The sequence below is a fragment of the Pan troglodytes genome, chromosome 1, assembly GCF_028858775.2.
Source record: "Pan troglodytes isolate AG18354 chromosome 1, NHGRI_mPanTro3-v2.0_pri, whole genome shotgun sequence".
Lineage (NCBI taxonomy): Eukaryota > Metazoa > Chordata > Mammalia > Primates > Hominidae > Pan > Pan troglodytes.
Window position 1 is genome coordinate 178832299 of NC_072398.2, and position 17334 is coordinate 178849632.

A 17334-nucleotide genomic window follows, 5' to 3' on the forward strand; every position below is an offset into this window, starting at 1 on the left:
AGGGAGTGCCAGAGAGTGGGCACAGGACAGTGGGTGCAGCGCACTCTGCACGAGCCGAAGCAGGGCAAGGCATTGCCTCACTCAGAAAGCGCAAGGGGTCAGGGAGTTCCCTTTCCTGGTCAAGGAAAGGGGTGACAGACGGCACCTGGAAAATCGGGTCACTCCCACCCCAATACTGCGCTTTTCTGACGGGCTTAGGAAACGGCGCACCAGGAGATTATATCCCGCACCTGGCTCGGAGGGTCCTACGCCCACGGAGTCTCGCTGATTGCTAGCACAGCAGCCTGAGATCAAACTGCAAGGCGGCAGCGAGGCTGGGGGAGGGGCGCCCACCATTGCCCAGGCTTGCTTAGGTAAACAAAGCAGCCAGGAAGCTCGAACTGGGTGGAGCACACCACAGCTCAAGGAGGCCTGCCTGCCTCTGTAGGCTCCACCTCTGGGGGCAGGGCACAGACAAACAAAAAGACAGCAGTAACCTCTGCAGACTTAAATGTCCCTGTCTGACAGCTTTGAAGAGAGCAGTGGTTCTCCCAGCACACAGGTGGAGATCTGAGAATGGGCAGACTGCCTCCTCAAGTGGGTCCTTGACCCTTGACCAGCCTAACTGGGAGGCACCCCCCAGTAGGGGCAGACTGACACCTCACACGGCCGGGTACTCCTCTGAGACAAAACTTCCAGAGGAATGATCAGGCAGCAGCATTTGCGGTTCACCAAGATCCGCTGTTCTACAGCCACCACTGCTGATACCCAGGTAAACAGGGTCTGGAGTGGACCTCTAGCAAACTCCAACAGACCTGCAGCTGAGGGTCCTATCTGTTAGAAGGAAAACTAACAAACAGAAAGGACATCCACACCAAAAACCCATCTGTACATCACCATCATCAAAGACCAAAAGTAGATAAAACCACAAAGATGGGGAAAAAACAGAGCAGAAAAACTGGAAACTCTAAAAAGCAGAGTGTCTCTCCTCCTCCAAAGGAACGCAGTTCCTCACCAGCAATGGAACAAAGCTGGACGGAGAATGACTTTGACGAGTTGAGAGAAGAAGGCTTCAGACGATCAAACTACTCCGAGCTACAGGAGGAAATTCAAACCAAAGGCAAAGAAGTTGAAAACTTTGAAAAAAACTTAGACAAATGTATAACTAGAATAACCAATACAGAGAAGTGCTTAAAGGAGCTGAAAGCCAAGGCTCGAGAACTACGTGAAGAATGCAGAAGCCTCAGGAGCCGATGCGATCAACTGGAAGAAACGGTTTCAGTGATGGAAGATGAAATGAATGAAATGAAGCAAGAAGGCAAGTTTAGAGAAAAAAGAATAAAAAGAAACGAACAAAGCCTCTAAGAAATATGGGACTATGTGAAAAGACCAAATCTACGTCTGATTGGTGTACCTGAAAGTGACGGGGAGAATGGAACCAAGTTGGAAAACACTCTGCAGGATATTATCCAGGAGAACTTCCCCAATCTAGCAAGGCAGGCCAACATTCAGATTCAGGAAATACAGAGAACGCCACAAAGATACTCCTCGAGAAGAGCAACTCCAAGGCACATAATTGTCAGATTCACCAAAGTTGAAATGAAGGAAAAAATGTTAAGGGCAGCCACAGAGAAAGGTTGGGTTACCCACAAAGGGAAGCCCATCAGACTAACAGCTGATCTCTCGGCAGAAACTCTACAAGCCAGAAGAGAGTGGGGGCCAATATTCAACATTCTTAAAGAAAAGAATTTTCAACCCAGAATTTCATATCCAGCCAAACTAAGCTTCATAAGTGAAGGAGAAATAAAATACTTTACAGACAAGCAAATGCTGAGAGATTTTGTCACCACCAGGCCTGCCCTAAAAGAGCTCCTGAAGGAAGCACTAAACATGGAAAGGAACAACCAGTACCAGCCGCTGCAAAATCATGCCAAAATGTAAAGACCATCAAGACTAGGAAAAAACTGCATCAACTAACGAGCAAAATAACCAGCTAACACCATAATGACAGGATCAAATTCACACATAACAATATTAACTTTAAATGTAAATGGACTAAACGCTCCAATTAAAAGACACAGACTGGCAAATTGGATAAAGAGTCAAGACCCATCAGTGTGCTGTATTCAGGAAACCCATCTCACGTGCAGAGACACACATAGGCTCAAAATAAAAGGATGGAGGAAGATCTACCAAGCAAATGGAAAACAAAAAAAGGCAGGGGTTGCAATCCTAGTCTCTGATAAAACAGACTTTAAACCAACAAAGATCAAAAGAGACAAGGCCATTACATAATGGTAAAGGGATCAATTCAGCAAGAAGAGCTAACTATCCTAAATATATATGCACCCAATACAGGAGCACCCAGATTCATAAAGCAAGTCCTGAGTGACCTACAAAGAGACTCAGACTCCCACACATAATAATGGGAGACTTTAACACCCCACTGTCAACATTAGACAGATCAATGAGACAGAAAGTTAACAAGGATACCCAGGAATTGAACTCAGCTCTGCACCAAGCAGACCTAATAGATATCTACAGAACTCTCCACCCCAAATCAACAGAATATACATTATTCTCAGCACCACACCACACCTATTCCAAAATTGACCACATAGTTGGAAGTAAAGCTCTCCTCAGCAAATGTAAAAGAACAGAAATTATAACAAACTGTCTCTCAGACCACAGTGCAATCAAACTAGAACTCAGGATTAAGAAACTCACTCAAAACCACTCAACTACATGGAAACTGAACAACCTGCTCCTGAATGACTACTGGGTACATAACAAAATGAAGGCAGAAATAAAGATGTTCTTTGAAACCAACAAGAACAAAGACACAACATACCAGAATCTCTGGGACACATTCAAAGCAGTGTGTAGAGGGAAATTTATAGCACTAAATGCCCACAAGACAAAGCAGGAAAGATCCAAAATTGACACCCTAACATCACAATTAAAAGAACTAGAAAAGCAAGAGCAAACACATTCAAAAGGTAGCAGAAGGCAAGAAATAACTAAAATCAGAGCAGAACTGAAGGAAATAGAGACAAAAAAAAAAAAACTCTTCAAAAAATTAATGAATCCAGGAGCTGGTTTTTTGAAAGGATCAACAAAATTGATAGACTGCTAGCAAGACTAATAAAGAAAAAAAGAGAGAAGAATCAAATAGATGCAATAAAAAATTATAAAGGGGATATCACCACCGATCCCACAGGAATACAAACTACCATCAGAGAATACTACAAACACCTCTACACAAATAAACTAGAAAATCCAGAAGAAATGGATAAATTCCTCAACACATACACTCTCCCAAGACTAAACCAGGAAGAAGTTGAATCTCTTAATAGACCAATAACAGGAGCTGAAATTGTGGCAATAATCAACAGCTTACCAACCAAAAAGAGTCCAGGACCAGATGGATTCACAGCCGAATTCTACCAGAGGTACAAGGAGGAACTGGTACCATTCCTTCTGAAACTATTCCAATCAACAGAAAAAGAGGGAACCCTCCCTAACTCATTTTAAGAGGCCAGCATCATCCCGATACCAAAGCCGGGCAGAGACACAACCAAAAAAGAGAATTTTAGACCAATATCCTTGATGAACATTGATGCAAAAATCCTCAATAAAATACTGGCAAACCAAATCCAGCAGCACATCAAAAAGCTTATCCACCATGATCAAGTGGGCTTCATCCCTGGGATGCAAGACCAGTTCAATATAAGCAAATCAATAAATGTAATCCAGCATATAAACAGAACCAAAGACAAAAACCACATGATTATCTCAGTAGATGCAGAAAAAGCCTTTGACAAAATTCAACAACACTTCATGCTAAAAACTCTCAATAAATTAGGTATTGATGGGACGTATCTCAAAATAATAAGAGCTATCTATGACAAACCCACAGCCAATATCATACTGAATGGGCAAAAACTGGAAGCATTCCCTTTGAAAACTGGCACAAGACAGGGATGCCCTCTCTCACCACTCCTATTCAACACAGTGTTGGAAGTTCTGGCCAGGGCAATTAGGCAGGAGAAGGAAATAAAGGGTATTCAATTAGGAAAAGAGGAAGTCAAATTGTCCCTGTTTGTAGATGACATGATTGTATATCTAGAAAACCCCATTGTCTCAGCCCAAAATCTCCTTAAGCTGATAAGCAACTTCAGCAAAGTCTCAGGATAGAAAATCAATGTACAAAAATCAGAAGCATTCTTATACACCAATAACAGACAAACAGAGAGCCAAATCATGAGTGAACTCCCATTCACAATTGCTACAAAGAGAATAAAATACCTAGGAATCCAACTTACAAGGGACGTGAAGGACCTCTTCAAGGAGAACTACAAACCACTGCTCAATGAAATAAAAGAGGATACAAACAAATGGAAGAACATTCCATGCTCATGGGTAGGAAGAATCAATACCGTGAAAATGGCCATACTGCCCAAGGTAATTTATAGATTCAATGCCATCCCCATCAAGCTACCAATGACTTTCTTCACAGAATTGGAAAAAACTACTTTAAAGTTCATATGGAACCAAAAAAGAGCCCGAATCACCAAGTCAATCCTAAGCCAAAAGAACAAAGCTGGAGGCATCATGCTACCTGACTTCAAACTATACTACAAGGCTACAGTAACCAAAACAGCATGGTACTGGTACCAAAATAGAGATATAGATCAATGGAACAGAACAGAGCCCTCAGAAATAACGCCGCATATCTACAACTATCTGATCTTTGACAAACCTGAGAAAAACAAGCAATGGGGAAAGGATTCCCTATTTAATAAATGGTGCTGGGAAAACTGGCTAGCCATATGTAGAAAGCTGAAACTGGATCCCTTCCTTACACCTTACACAAAAATTAATTCAAGATGGATTAAACACTTAAAACGTTAGACCTAAAACCATAAAAACCCTAGAAGAAAACCTAGGCATTACCATTCAGGACATAGGCATGGGCAAGGACTTCATGTCTAAAACACCAAAAGCAATGGCAACAAAAGCCAAAATTGACAAATGGGATCTCATTAAACTAAAGAGCTTCTGCACAGCAAAAGAAACTACCATCAGAGTAAACAGGCAACCTACAAAATGGAAGAAAATTTTCGCAACCTACTCATCTGACAAAGGGCTAATATCCAGAATCTACAATGAACACAAATTTACAAGAAAAAAACAAACAACCCCATCAAAAAGCGGGCAAAGGATATGAACAGACACTTCTCAAAAGAAGACATTTATGCAGCCAAAAGACACATGAAAAAATGCTCATCATCACTGGCCATCAGAGAAATGCAAATCAAAACCACAATGAGATACCATCTCACACCAGTTAGAATGGCGATCATTAAAAAGTCAGGAAACAACAGGTGCTGGAGAGGATGTGGAGAAATAGGAACACTTTTACACTGTTGGTGGGACTGTAAACTAGTTCAACCATTGTGGAAGTCAGTGTGGCAATTCCTCAGGGATCTAGAACTAGAAAAACCATTTGACCTAGCAATCCCATTACTGCTATATACCCAAAGGACTATAAATCATGCTGCTGTAAAGACACATGCACACGTATGTTTATTGCGGCACTATTCACAATAGCAAAGACTTGGAACCAACCCAAATGTCCAACAATGATATAGTGGATTAAGAAAATGTGGCACGGCCGGGCACAGTGGCTCACGCCTGTAATCCCAGCACTTTGGGAGGCCGAGGCGGGCGGATCACGAGGTCAGGAGATCGAGACCATCCTGGCTAATACGGTGAAACCCCGTCTCTACTAAAAATACAAAAAATTAGCCGGGCATGGTAGCGGGCGCCTGTAGTCCCAGCTACTCGGGAGGCTGAGGCAGGAGAATGGCGTGAACCCGGGAGGCGGAGCTTGCAGTGAGCCGAGATCGCGCCACTGCACTCCAGCCTGGGCGACAGAGCGAGACTCCGTCTCAAAAAAAAAAAAAAAAAAAAAAAAAGAAAATGTGGCACATATACACCATGGAATACTATGCAGCCATAAAAAATGATGAGTTCACATCCTTTGTAGGGACATGGATGAAACTGGAAATCATCATTCTCAGTAAACAATCACAAGGACAAAACCAAACACCGCATGTTCTCACTCATAGATGGGAATTGAACAATGAGAACACATGGACACAGGAAGGGGAACATCACACTCTGGGGACTGTTGTCGGGTGGGGGGAGCGGGGAGGGACAGCATTAGGAGATATACCTAATGCTAAATGATGAGTTAATGGGTGCAGCACACCAGCATGGCACATGTATACATATGTAACTAACCTGCACATTGTGTACATGTACCCTAAAACTTAAAGTATAATTTTAAAAAAAAAAACCATCGGACTTAATCTGCACTATAGAACACATGGACCTAATAGATATTAACAGGACATTTCATCCAATAACTGCAGAATATACATTTTTATCTTCAGCATGTGGATCATTCTCAAGTAGAGACCATATGTTCGGTCACAAAACAAGCCTTAAAACGTTCAAAAGCATGGAAATAATATCAGGCATCTTCTCTGACCACAAGGGAATAAAATTACAAATCAATAACGAGGAATTTTGGAAACTATACAAACACATGGAAATTAAACAATATACTCCTGAATGGCCAGTAAGGAAATTGAACATTTTATTGAAACAAATAATAATGGAAACACAACATGCCAAAACCTGTGGGATACAGCAAAAGCAGTACTAAGAAGACAATTTATAGCTCTAAGTGCCTACATCAAAAAAGAAAAACCTTCAAATAAATAACCTAATGATGCATCTTAAAGAACTAGAAAAGCAAGAGCAAACCAAACCCAAATTAGAAGAAAAGAAGTAATAAAGATCAGAGAATAAACGAATTTGAAAATTAAAAGGAAAAAAGAAATGAATTTGAAATGAAAACAATACAAAAGATCAATGAAACAAATGTCAGTTTCTTTGAAAAGATAAATAAAATTGACAAACCTTTAGCCAGACTAAGAAAAAAAGAAGACTCAAACGAAATCAGAGATGAAAAAGGAGACATTATTACTGATACCACAGAAATTCAAAGGATCATGAGTGGCTACTATGAAAAACTATATGCCAGCAAATTAGAGTAAATGGGTCAATAAGTATCGTCAAATGAATAAATGATGCAATGGATTTACAAATATTAGTATGTTCATAAATTAATGTTATAGAAACTAAGAGGAAACAATTATTACAGCTTAGAATTATCTAACAAGACTTCATGAAAAGCTTTGAACTGAATATTAAATGAAGATAGGAAGAATTTTTTAAAAAGAGCAATAAAATTTTTCAAAATCTTCTTAAGTAAAATCTGCAAAAGGTCAAAATGAATTCTTGGCTGTTTCAACGTATGTAACTGTTACATCACATAACGAAAATGTATTTCTGCAGGAAAAAATTGAGGCTTACTGATTGACAAATCCATTCAACAAATGTATTAGCTTACTAAAGGCCTAGACCAAGTTGAAAATAAGAGGATAGCAAGGAGTTAGGGTACAAGTACTTCATAATAGCAAGTTTTGGGGTCAAATCTCATTACAACATAATTACAATAAAAATCTCCACATAATTCACATTTATATAAATATTCACTCAACCAATACTTGAGCACCTGGTTACTGTGTTCCTTCAACAATCAAGGGTACAGATTAAGCCCTCTATTATTATAACATTTTTAAATAATTAAGTCAGTTAAACACTCAGTGGAGTTTATCTAACCAGGTTGTTGAATTTGAGTATAAGCACTGGAGATGAAACAGCAAGTAAACAGGCAAAACCTGAGCCCTCGCAGAGATTACATTCTAATGGATGGAAATGAATGATAAACAAGATAAACATGTAAAATATATGATATGCTAGATGATGTGTTAAGATGAAAAATAAAGAGAGAGGAAAATTTGAGGGTTATAAATTTATTTTATTTTATTCAGACAGTGTCTCGCTCTGTCACCCAAGCTGGAGAGCAGTGGCACAATCATGGTTCATGGCAGCCTTGACCTCCTGGGCTTAGGTGAACCTCACATCTCAGCCTCCCAAGCTGGGAGTACAGGCATGTACCACCACGTCTGGCTAGTTTTTTTGCATTTTTTGTAGAGATTGGGTTTTATCATGTTGCCCATGCTGGTCTCAAACTCCTGGACTCAAGCAATCTACCCGCCTCTGCCTCCCAAAGTGCTAGGATTATAGGCATGAGCCACTGCACTCGGCTAGGGGGTTACAATTTTAAATTAGGCAGCCAGAGAAAGTCTCACTGAGTCACATCAAGATCTGGATGTCAGGGAGCAATCTCGAAATTCAGAGGAAGGTAGTTAAAAACAGAGGGACAGCAAGAACAAAGCACAGATTAAGGGAGGGAAAGAGTAGCAGATGACAGGAAAGGAGTTTCCAGGGGGGTCAGATTAGGGTCAATAAGGCCAACTGCCACTTATTTCCAGCAAAAATCAATACAACAAAATTTCAATACATTAAAAGAAACCTGATACCTCATCTAGAATTTGCTTTTAAAGAATCTAATCTGGCTAGGCGTGGTAGCTCATACCTGTAATCCTAGTACTCTGGGAGGCTGAGGCAGGAATATTGCTTGATCCCAGGAGTTCAAAACCAGCCTGGACAACGTAGGAAGACCTTGTCTCTACAAAATAGTAAAAAATTAGCCAGGCATGGTGGTGTGTGTCTGTGGTCCCAGCTACTTGGGAGGCTGAGATGGGAGGCTTGTTTGAGCCTGAGGTCAAGGCCACAGTGAGCCACAATCAAGCCACCGCACTCCAGCCTGGGCTACAAAGCAAGACCCTGTTGCTTTAAAAAAAAAAAAAAAAAAAAAGGCCAAGCACGGTGGCTCAGGCCTGTAATCCTAGCACTTTGGGAGGCCAAGGCAGGCAGATCACCTGAGGTCAGGAGTTTGAGACCAGCCTGACCAATACGGTGAAACCCCGTCTCTATTGAAAATACACAATCTAGCCGGGTGTGGTGGCGTGCGCCTGTAGCCCCAGCAATGCAGGAGGCTGAGACAGGACAACTGCTTGAACCTGGGCAGCAGAGGTTGCAGTAAGCCGAGATCGCACCATTGCACTCCAGCCTGGATGACAGAGCGAGACTCTGTCAAAAAAAAAAAAAAAGAAGATGAAGAGGAGGAAGAGGAGGAGGAATCTAATCTGTAACACAAACTTAATTTGTTTCTATTTTCAAATTTGCTTTATGACAGATTTTAATAAGTTTTCTTAAATAAGAAGTATACTAAATGAAAGCAGTCCCTCCTAACTCCTAAGGAAGCACCAAATTTCACACAGAAACCACTCTATGATCTACACAATGACAAAATGCATATAATACTATAATGCAACTTACTTCTAACTCCTTTCAACAGCCTGCTGAAAATATTTCATTAATCCTAAATTTATTTGCCTTTTCTCCAAAAAGCTACAGAAACAAAGATTTTTGCTGCAAGCATCTCACAGGATCTGAATGTTCCAAAGATCAACTGTGATTCTGCTGTCTGCACACTGAGAGGTCTTTGCTTTGGACCTGGTATCATGAAGGCTCTCTTGAAGTTATCTTCAGTTCATCTGCTTGTTGCTGTGACTTTGTTTGGATATGCAGAATCAAGAGTATTACTGTACTCTTGATTGGCTTCACATCAAAATTAAAGCAATGACAGTTGATGATTTGTATGTGCTTTCTGATGAGGTGTTTCTGAGAAGTGGGTGTCCTGTAACCAAAGTGTGGCAAGATTTGTATACATTTTTGTACTCTACAAGTGACGGTGGCATCATATATCAGGGTAAAAGGGTAGGTTATTTTTAGATCTATGCTAATATTCACCTCTAGAACATTACCAAGGCGAGGATTCATATGTACCTCATGCGCTGTTGAGTGAGATGGGTCTTCATGGCAACGTGCAATTTCATTTATCCATCCAAGGCAGGCCAAATCACTGGCTTCGTCCACTTACCAAGACTACTGCTGAAACACTATCAAGTGCTTGAAATCATGCTTCAAAGCTTATTTATCCACCAAGATTGATGGGGTCAAGGAAGTACCTAACTTTAGATCACTGCATATCCTATGCCTCATTTTTCTTCAATGAGAAACAGAAGGTGAGCTATGTAATGTGATATACAGAGCAACTGCAGCTGCCTGAGGACTTAGAAACAAGAGGCCTAAACTATAGCAATCCTGACAATGGCAGAGTTCTTACTGATACCATGTGTTTGTATTAATATGCAACTTTAATGAAGCAGACATTTCTTTTTATGACTCCTTTTGCAAAACTTTTTTAATTATATTGGAATCATATTCAATACATAATCTTTATTCTGCTAATGGGAATTATTTTTTATAAAGATCAATTGATACATTTTTTAAAAAGATTTGTTCAGAGTAAATAAGCATGAAATGTAAGCCTTAAAACTTTTTTTTCTTCTTAAGATCTGGTGTCACCCAGGCTGGAGTGCAGTGGCATTATCACAGCTACTGCAGCCTTGACCTCCCCAGGCTCAGGTGATCCTCCCACCTCAGCCTCCAGCTGGGACTACAGGTGCGTGTCACCATGCCTGACTTTTTTGTTTTTTGTAGAGATGGGACAAGATGTTGTCTAGGCTGGTCTCGAACTCCTGGGCTCAAGCAATGCTCCTACCTTGGCCTCCTCACGCTGGGATTACAGGCATAAGCTACCGCACCCAGCCTAAAACTTATTTTTTTAATCATCAGGGTAGAATTAGTATATATAAGCAAACAATAAAGTGTTCAGATGAAAAATCATGAAGGATATAGATTAAGCCCTGTATTATTAAAACATTTTAAAATGATTAAGTCAGTTAAACGCTCAATAGAGTTTATCTAACCAGGTTGTTGAATTTATAAAAACTTTTAAACAGGCTAGCTAATCTTATGAGGTAAAGTGCAGGTTGCAACATTCAAACTAAAAATGGGATGAGTTCAGATTACTCCAGTGGTTCTCAAATTGTAGTCCACAGACTCGCGGGAATCCACATCTTAGTATGTATGCCCTTTTCACCATGTTGACAACTGCAGTGAAAGCACAATAGCAATGATGGGTAGAACTGCTTGCACCTTAGCAATAATCAAGGCAGCAATACCAAACTATACTGGTAGTCTTATTCTTCACTGCCATGCACTCTCAGTTGTTCTAAAACATCAGTTTCACTTGACTGATGAAGCAATAAAAATTATTAACTTTGTTAAATCTCAACTCGAGTAAAGTCTTTTTAATATTCTGTGTGACAAAATGGAAATATGAAGTAGGCACTTCTACTGCATACCAAAGTGTGAGGGTATGCAAACTCACCCCTTTTTCCACGTAACTACTGTTGCTTCAAAGAACAGAGGGCATTAAAACAGAGCACAAATAGCAGGAGAGTCAAAGAAGAGGAGCTAAGTAGGATACAAGATATGCTTCCAATCCTCCAATAATTGATGACACAGTCTAGAAGACAAATTTGCTGTTATTATTTATATGCCCATCTCTTCAATGATTGTTCTGACCATTTCAATCACTTTGCCACGTTCTAGGAACTATGCTGATCACTAACTATTGAATTGAACCTGAAATAGTAAACTTTTCTGTCAGAAGAATCCAGAGTTCTAAGCCAATGGTTCTAAACTCTTAACAGCAAAACCTCTATTAACAGCAGAATCCCAATAGGAGCTCACAGAAAAGTGCTCTGATTGAAGCAGCATATAGAAAAGTTCAGATACATACATCCCATAAACTTGCCTTCTATCTCCCATTTACCTATTCTCAGTGGTGATTCTGCGGGCCATCTAATTCAATCATATTTTCCCCCAGGTCTCAACTGATTTATTCTGTTCCCTTCTATATACACACACATGCATGTACACACACATGCATGTACACACACAAAACTCCCTCACAGACTGTTCAGGGGTCCCATTATCCTTCCCCTTCCTTTTCTCTAATTCATATTGAAAGAGCTCAATGAGGCCCCTCCACCAAACCACTTGCCTTTTTCTAATGATCTCTTTCTTGTCTAATTACACTGATAGTTCCTCTGAAAATGGTGAAGGTGGACATTTTCTTTTGTTTCTGACTTTAATAAAAATTCTTTCAGTATTTCACCACTAAGTCTGATATGAGTTTTTTTATTATATTTATATAATTAAAAACAAGAAAGGCAGTGGGGTCCCTTAACATTATTGTTACTATTGTTCAATACCAGCCTACTCTTAATTTATTTTCTGGATTTCTTTTTTTATTGTGGTAAAATACACATATTTACCATTTTAGCTATTTTTAAAAGTGTGCAATTTGGTGGCATTAAATATGTCCACACAGTTGTGCAACCATTACCTCCAACCATCTTCAGAAATTTTTCATCTTCCCAAACTGAAACTCTCTACCTATTAAACACTGATTCCCCATCTCCCCTTCCCCACAGCTTCTGACAGACACCATTCTGCTTTGTCTCTACAAACTTCCCAATCATATTATTTTACTGCTAAGAATCTCAAATCCTGAAAGGCTGAGTCACTTTTCCAAGATCACCCAGCTGATTACTGGCAGATAAAAGCCAAAAGCAAGTGCTTACTTAGAAAGGAAAGCAGCAATCATCTATAGCCAAATAGCTTCATTTCCTTTTCTGCCTCAATGCCTTGTTAGCCTTGGTCTAGTGCATGTCTGCAAAGGATGGATGGATGGATGGATGGATGGACGGACGGACGGACGGACGGACAGACAAAGATATATACTCATTGTCAGCTGGGCGCAGACAGACAGATGTATAAAGATATATACTCATTGTTGGCTCGGTGCAAACAGATAGATAGATAGATAGATGTATAAAGATATATACTCATTGTCGGCTTGGCGCAGTGGCTCCTGCCTGTAATCCCAACACTTTGGGAGTCCGAGGCGGGTGGATTACTTGAGGTGAGGAGTTCAAGACCAGACTGGCCAACGTGTTAAAAGCCCGTCTCTACTAAAAATACAAAAATTAGCTGGACGTGGTGGTGCATGCCTGTAATCCCAGCTACTCAGGAAGCTGAGGCAGGAGAATCACTTGAACCTGGGAGGCAGAGGTTGCAGTGAGCCGAGATCATGCCACTGCACTCCAGCCTGGGCTACAGAATGAGACCCCATCTTAAAAAACAAACAAACAAAAAAGATACATACTCATTGTCTTTTAAGCAATAAATGTAGAAATTCAGTCTGGGCGACATGGTGAAAACCCGTCTCTACAAAAAAAAAAAAAAAAAAAATTAGCTAGGTGTGGTGGTGCGCATCTATAGTCCCAGCTACTGGGGAGACCAAGGTGGGAAGATGGCTTGAGCCTAGGAGGCGGGGGTTGCAGTGAGCAGTGATTGAGCCACTACGCTCCAGCCTGGGCAACAGTGAGACCCTGTCTTAAAAAAAAGGTAGAAATTTGGGTCATATTCAATATGGTCAATTTTTAACAGGCTGAATAGTGTTGACCATAAATATCTATCCATCTGAAAGCACATCGCCAATTGCATGGCCTAGAGCTTGATTCTTGGTCTTAACGTATTTAACTTTTTTTTTAAAAATAATTTAGATGAGGTCTCACTATGTTGCCCACGCTGGTCTTAAACTCCTGGGCTCAAGTGATCCTCCCGAAGTCCTGGGATTACAGATGTGAGCTACCGTGCCTGCTCCTGTTTAACATTTTTATTAATGATTTGGATGTGGCCATTTATGGCACAATAATTAAATATGTGATGGATATAAAGAAAAGTATGACAGCTGAATCTGCTGGATCAAAGAATCAGTATTCGAAAGATCTAACCAAATTAGAATGTTAGAATACTAAACTAAATCATCTCTAACAGACCTAAACTAAAAGAAAATTAATAAATAAAAATAAAATAGGTCAGCACCATTTTGCTGGAGCCTGCAACCGAGTGGAGTGGAGCGGCCATTGTTGCCAACTCTTTCCTCTCTCCCACAGTTTGGTCAGCAGGTTGATTAGGCCATTGGCCCTCGAGCCAAGACTTGTCTCATATTTAGTTCTGGGGAGCACCTCATAGACATGAGTGATGTAGAGGAGAACAACTTCAAGGGCATAGTTAATGTTCATGAAGAAACTGAAGAGTTTTTTCCAAAAATGTTGAAGATAAATCAAGATAAAAGAAGGCTAATGGAAAGTATTAAGGATCAGAAAGTTAAAATTGAATGGGGGAAAAACTGAACAGAAGATTGGTCGGATAGAAGCACTTGAATTTTTTTAAGGCTATTTCGAATTGTTTGAATTGGGGAAGAATACGCAAAGTACAAAAAGTGAAAAACTCAAGAATGAAGTAGAAAGCAAGAGTGAAGTAGAATTAAAAGAATCTGGAAGAATAAATGGGTCCTAAGTAAATGAGTCTTCACTCTCAGTCAAAATCTCCAACAGGAACTCCTGCTTGTGTAAAATTGGAGAGATGGTCAGGATCTCGTAGTCCTTCAAGGGTTTTCAAACACTCTGAATCCCATTCTCGATCAAGATCAAAATGTCAAGGAGGCATTCTCATCGACGTTACACACTTGATCCAGATCCCACTCTTGATCCAGATACCACTCTCACAGGAGACGAAGTAGCTCATATACACCAGAATACTGGCAGTGAAGGAGCCGAAATCATTCTCCAATGTCTAACCAGAGAAGACACACTGGCAGAAGGGCAAATCCAGATCCCAACACTTGCCTTAGAGTGTTTGGCCTTAGTTTGTACACAACAGACAGAGATCTTCATGAAATATGTTCTTGATATGGACCTTTGAATGGTGTCAATGTGGTTTACAATCAGCAAACTGGGCGATCTCAAGGATTTGCTTTTGTACATTTTGAGGGAATAGATGACTCAAAGGAGGCTATGGTAAGGGCAAACAGAAAGGAGCTGGATGATAGAAGAAATTCGGGTGGATTATTCTATTACCAAGAGAATGCGCACACCTACACCAGGCATCTATATGGGCAGAACAACTCATAGTGGTGGTGGCGGAGGTGGTGGCAAAGGCGGCAGTGGAGGTGGTCACAGACGTCGAGATTCTTACTATGATAGAGGATATGATCGTGGATATGACAGATATGAAGACTATGATTACCGGTACAGAAGATGATCACCTTCTCCTTATTATAGTCGATACAGATCACAATCAAGATCTCATTCCTGCAGCCCAAGACACTATTGATAATGAAATGGTTGCAATGAAGGACATTTTTTTCCTCTTTATTTTCTTTTTCCTCTCCTTTTTTGTTTTTTTTAATTCTGGATGTCCCCAAGCTTCTGATTCTTCCTAGTCTTTAAGAAAAAAAATTTTTGGTTTATTTAGTATCTACATTATACTCCTAAAGATGTAATTGTTGTCATTTTGAGTAAACATCTTGAGTATAAAAGCAACCCTAGTGTTATACTCCGTAAACTTTTTTTTTTTGCTTTTACTAACATAAACTCCTAGCTAATCAAATAAGAAATTACCTTTTAAAAGCTTCTTTTGTGTTAGATATTGTATTAGAGATCTGCATTTATGAAGAACTCCTTTTTAAACTTTCTTTTGAGGAAGACAGTAACACATAAATTAGTTCAGTCATGTCATGTTTGGGGTGGCATGGAACAGTCAAGTAGTTAGGTGCAGAAAGTTTGAAGCTATAAAAGAAAATACTTGGACATTTCTTTTGAAGAATGGAATTTTTGAGCCCTAAAAATTAAGTCATTTTTTAGAGATAAAAAGCTTGCAGACTCCTATGAAAAATGTATTTAAAATACATCTCTTAAAACTTTGGCTAGGCACAGTGGCTCACACCGGTAATCCTAGCACTTTGGGAGGCTGAGGCAGGCGGATTGCCTGAGCTCAAGAGTTCAAGACCAGCCTGGGCAACATGGCAAAACCCTGTCTCTACTAAAAATACAAAAAATTAGCTGGGCGTGGTAGTGCGTGCCTGCTGTCCCAGCTACTCAGGAGGCTGAGGCAGGAGAATCGCTTGAACCCGGGAGGCGGAGGTTGCAATGAGCTGAGATCGCGCCACTGCACTCCAGCCTGGGTGATAGAGCAAGACTCTGTCTCCAAAAAAAAATAAAATAAAATACATCTGTCAAAACTTAAAAACTAAAGTGTGATTTCTTTGTTAAATTTATTGAAGTTTATTCCCTTAATCAGTGAAGGACAACCCTTATTTATTACCTAGAGCAACTATATAATTTGCTGTTAGAAATTTTGGTATTGGAACTATGGATAAGCAGGTTATCATATAGTATAGAATCCTTAGAAGATACATGTGGGGAAAAGTAGTCTCCTTTCAAATAAAAGTTAATTTATTTGAAAAAATAAAATAAAAAGACCCAAACTACTGAACTGTCTGTTACAGAAAAAATCATCAGTAAACAGGCTAATGAAATCTCAAACTGCACTAGAAATGTCCAGAATAAGGAGAGTGGGGATTATCATGTTCTATGCTATACTGATCAACTGCATGGTTCATTTCAACCAACATTCCCTGGACACCTACTATGTGCCAGACCACACTGAAATATTGTTTTCAATTTCAGTTAATATTACATATTAACAAACAAAAACATATTCAAGAGAAAATAAGAAAAATGTCTAAAAGGTTTTTATTCATAAAGAATCAAAGCAACTTAGAAAACTGTCATCAAGGCCGGGCACAGTGGCTCACGCCTGTAATCCCAGCACTGCAGGAGGCCGACGCAGGCGGATCACGAGGTCAGGAGATCAACACCATTCTGGCTAACACGGTGAAACCCCGACTCTATGGACTATTCCTTTGAATGTATTGGTAATGTGAAGGTCATGAGAGCAGCACTTGAGGCGTGTCACAAGGGCTGGGGCATCAGCGTGGTGGTTGGAGTAGCTGCTTCAGGTGAAGAAACTGCCACTCGTCCATTCCAGCTGGTAACAGGTCACATATAGAAAGGCACTGCCTTTGGAGGATGGAAGAATGTAGAAAGTGTCCCAAAGTTGATGTCTGAATATATGTCCAAAAAGATAAAAGTTGATGAATTTGTGACTCACAATCTGTCTTTTGATGAAATCAACAAAGCCTTTGAACTGATGCATTCTGGAAAGAGCATTCGAACTGTTGTAAAGATTTAATTGAAAAGAGAAAAATAAAGTCCATCCTGTCGTGATGTGATGGGAGCAGCTTAACAGGCAGGGAGAAGCGCCTCCAACCTCACAGCCTCGTAGAGCTTCACAGCTACTCCAGAGAATAGTGTTATGTGTGTAATTCATGAATCTCTATAATCAAGGACAAGGATAATTCAGTCATGAACCTGTTTTCTGGACGCTCCTCCACATGAATAATTGCTAGCTTATTAAGGAATA

The 17334-nt window shown here is 40.1% G+C and overlaps 1 protein-coding gene and 1 pseudogene across 5 annotated transcripts in view; one reads left to right on the forward strand and one right to left on the reverse strand.

Moving 5' to 3' along the window:
- ZFYVE9 (zinc finger FYVE-type containing 9) overlaps window positions 1-17334 on the reverse strand; it is a 205675-nt gene that overhangs the window by 170233 nt on the left and 18108 nt on the right. Inside the window, exon 1 of one of the 5 annotated variants that reach the window (XM_063817586.1) lies at window positions 13169-13225. The exons of the other annotated variants lie outside the window; for them this stretch is intronic. The gene's annotated coding sequence lies outside the window, so the exon portion shown is untranslated. Of the gene's footprint in view, window positions 1-13168; window positions 13226-17334 lie in introns of those variants that run through there. 5 annotated transcript variants of the gene reach the window in all.
- LOC101058961 (transformer-2 protein homolog alpha-like) lies at window positions 14640-15183 on the forward strand (annotated as a pseudogene).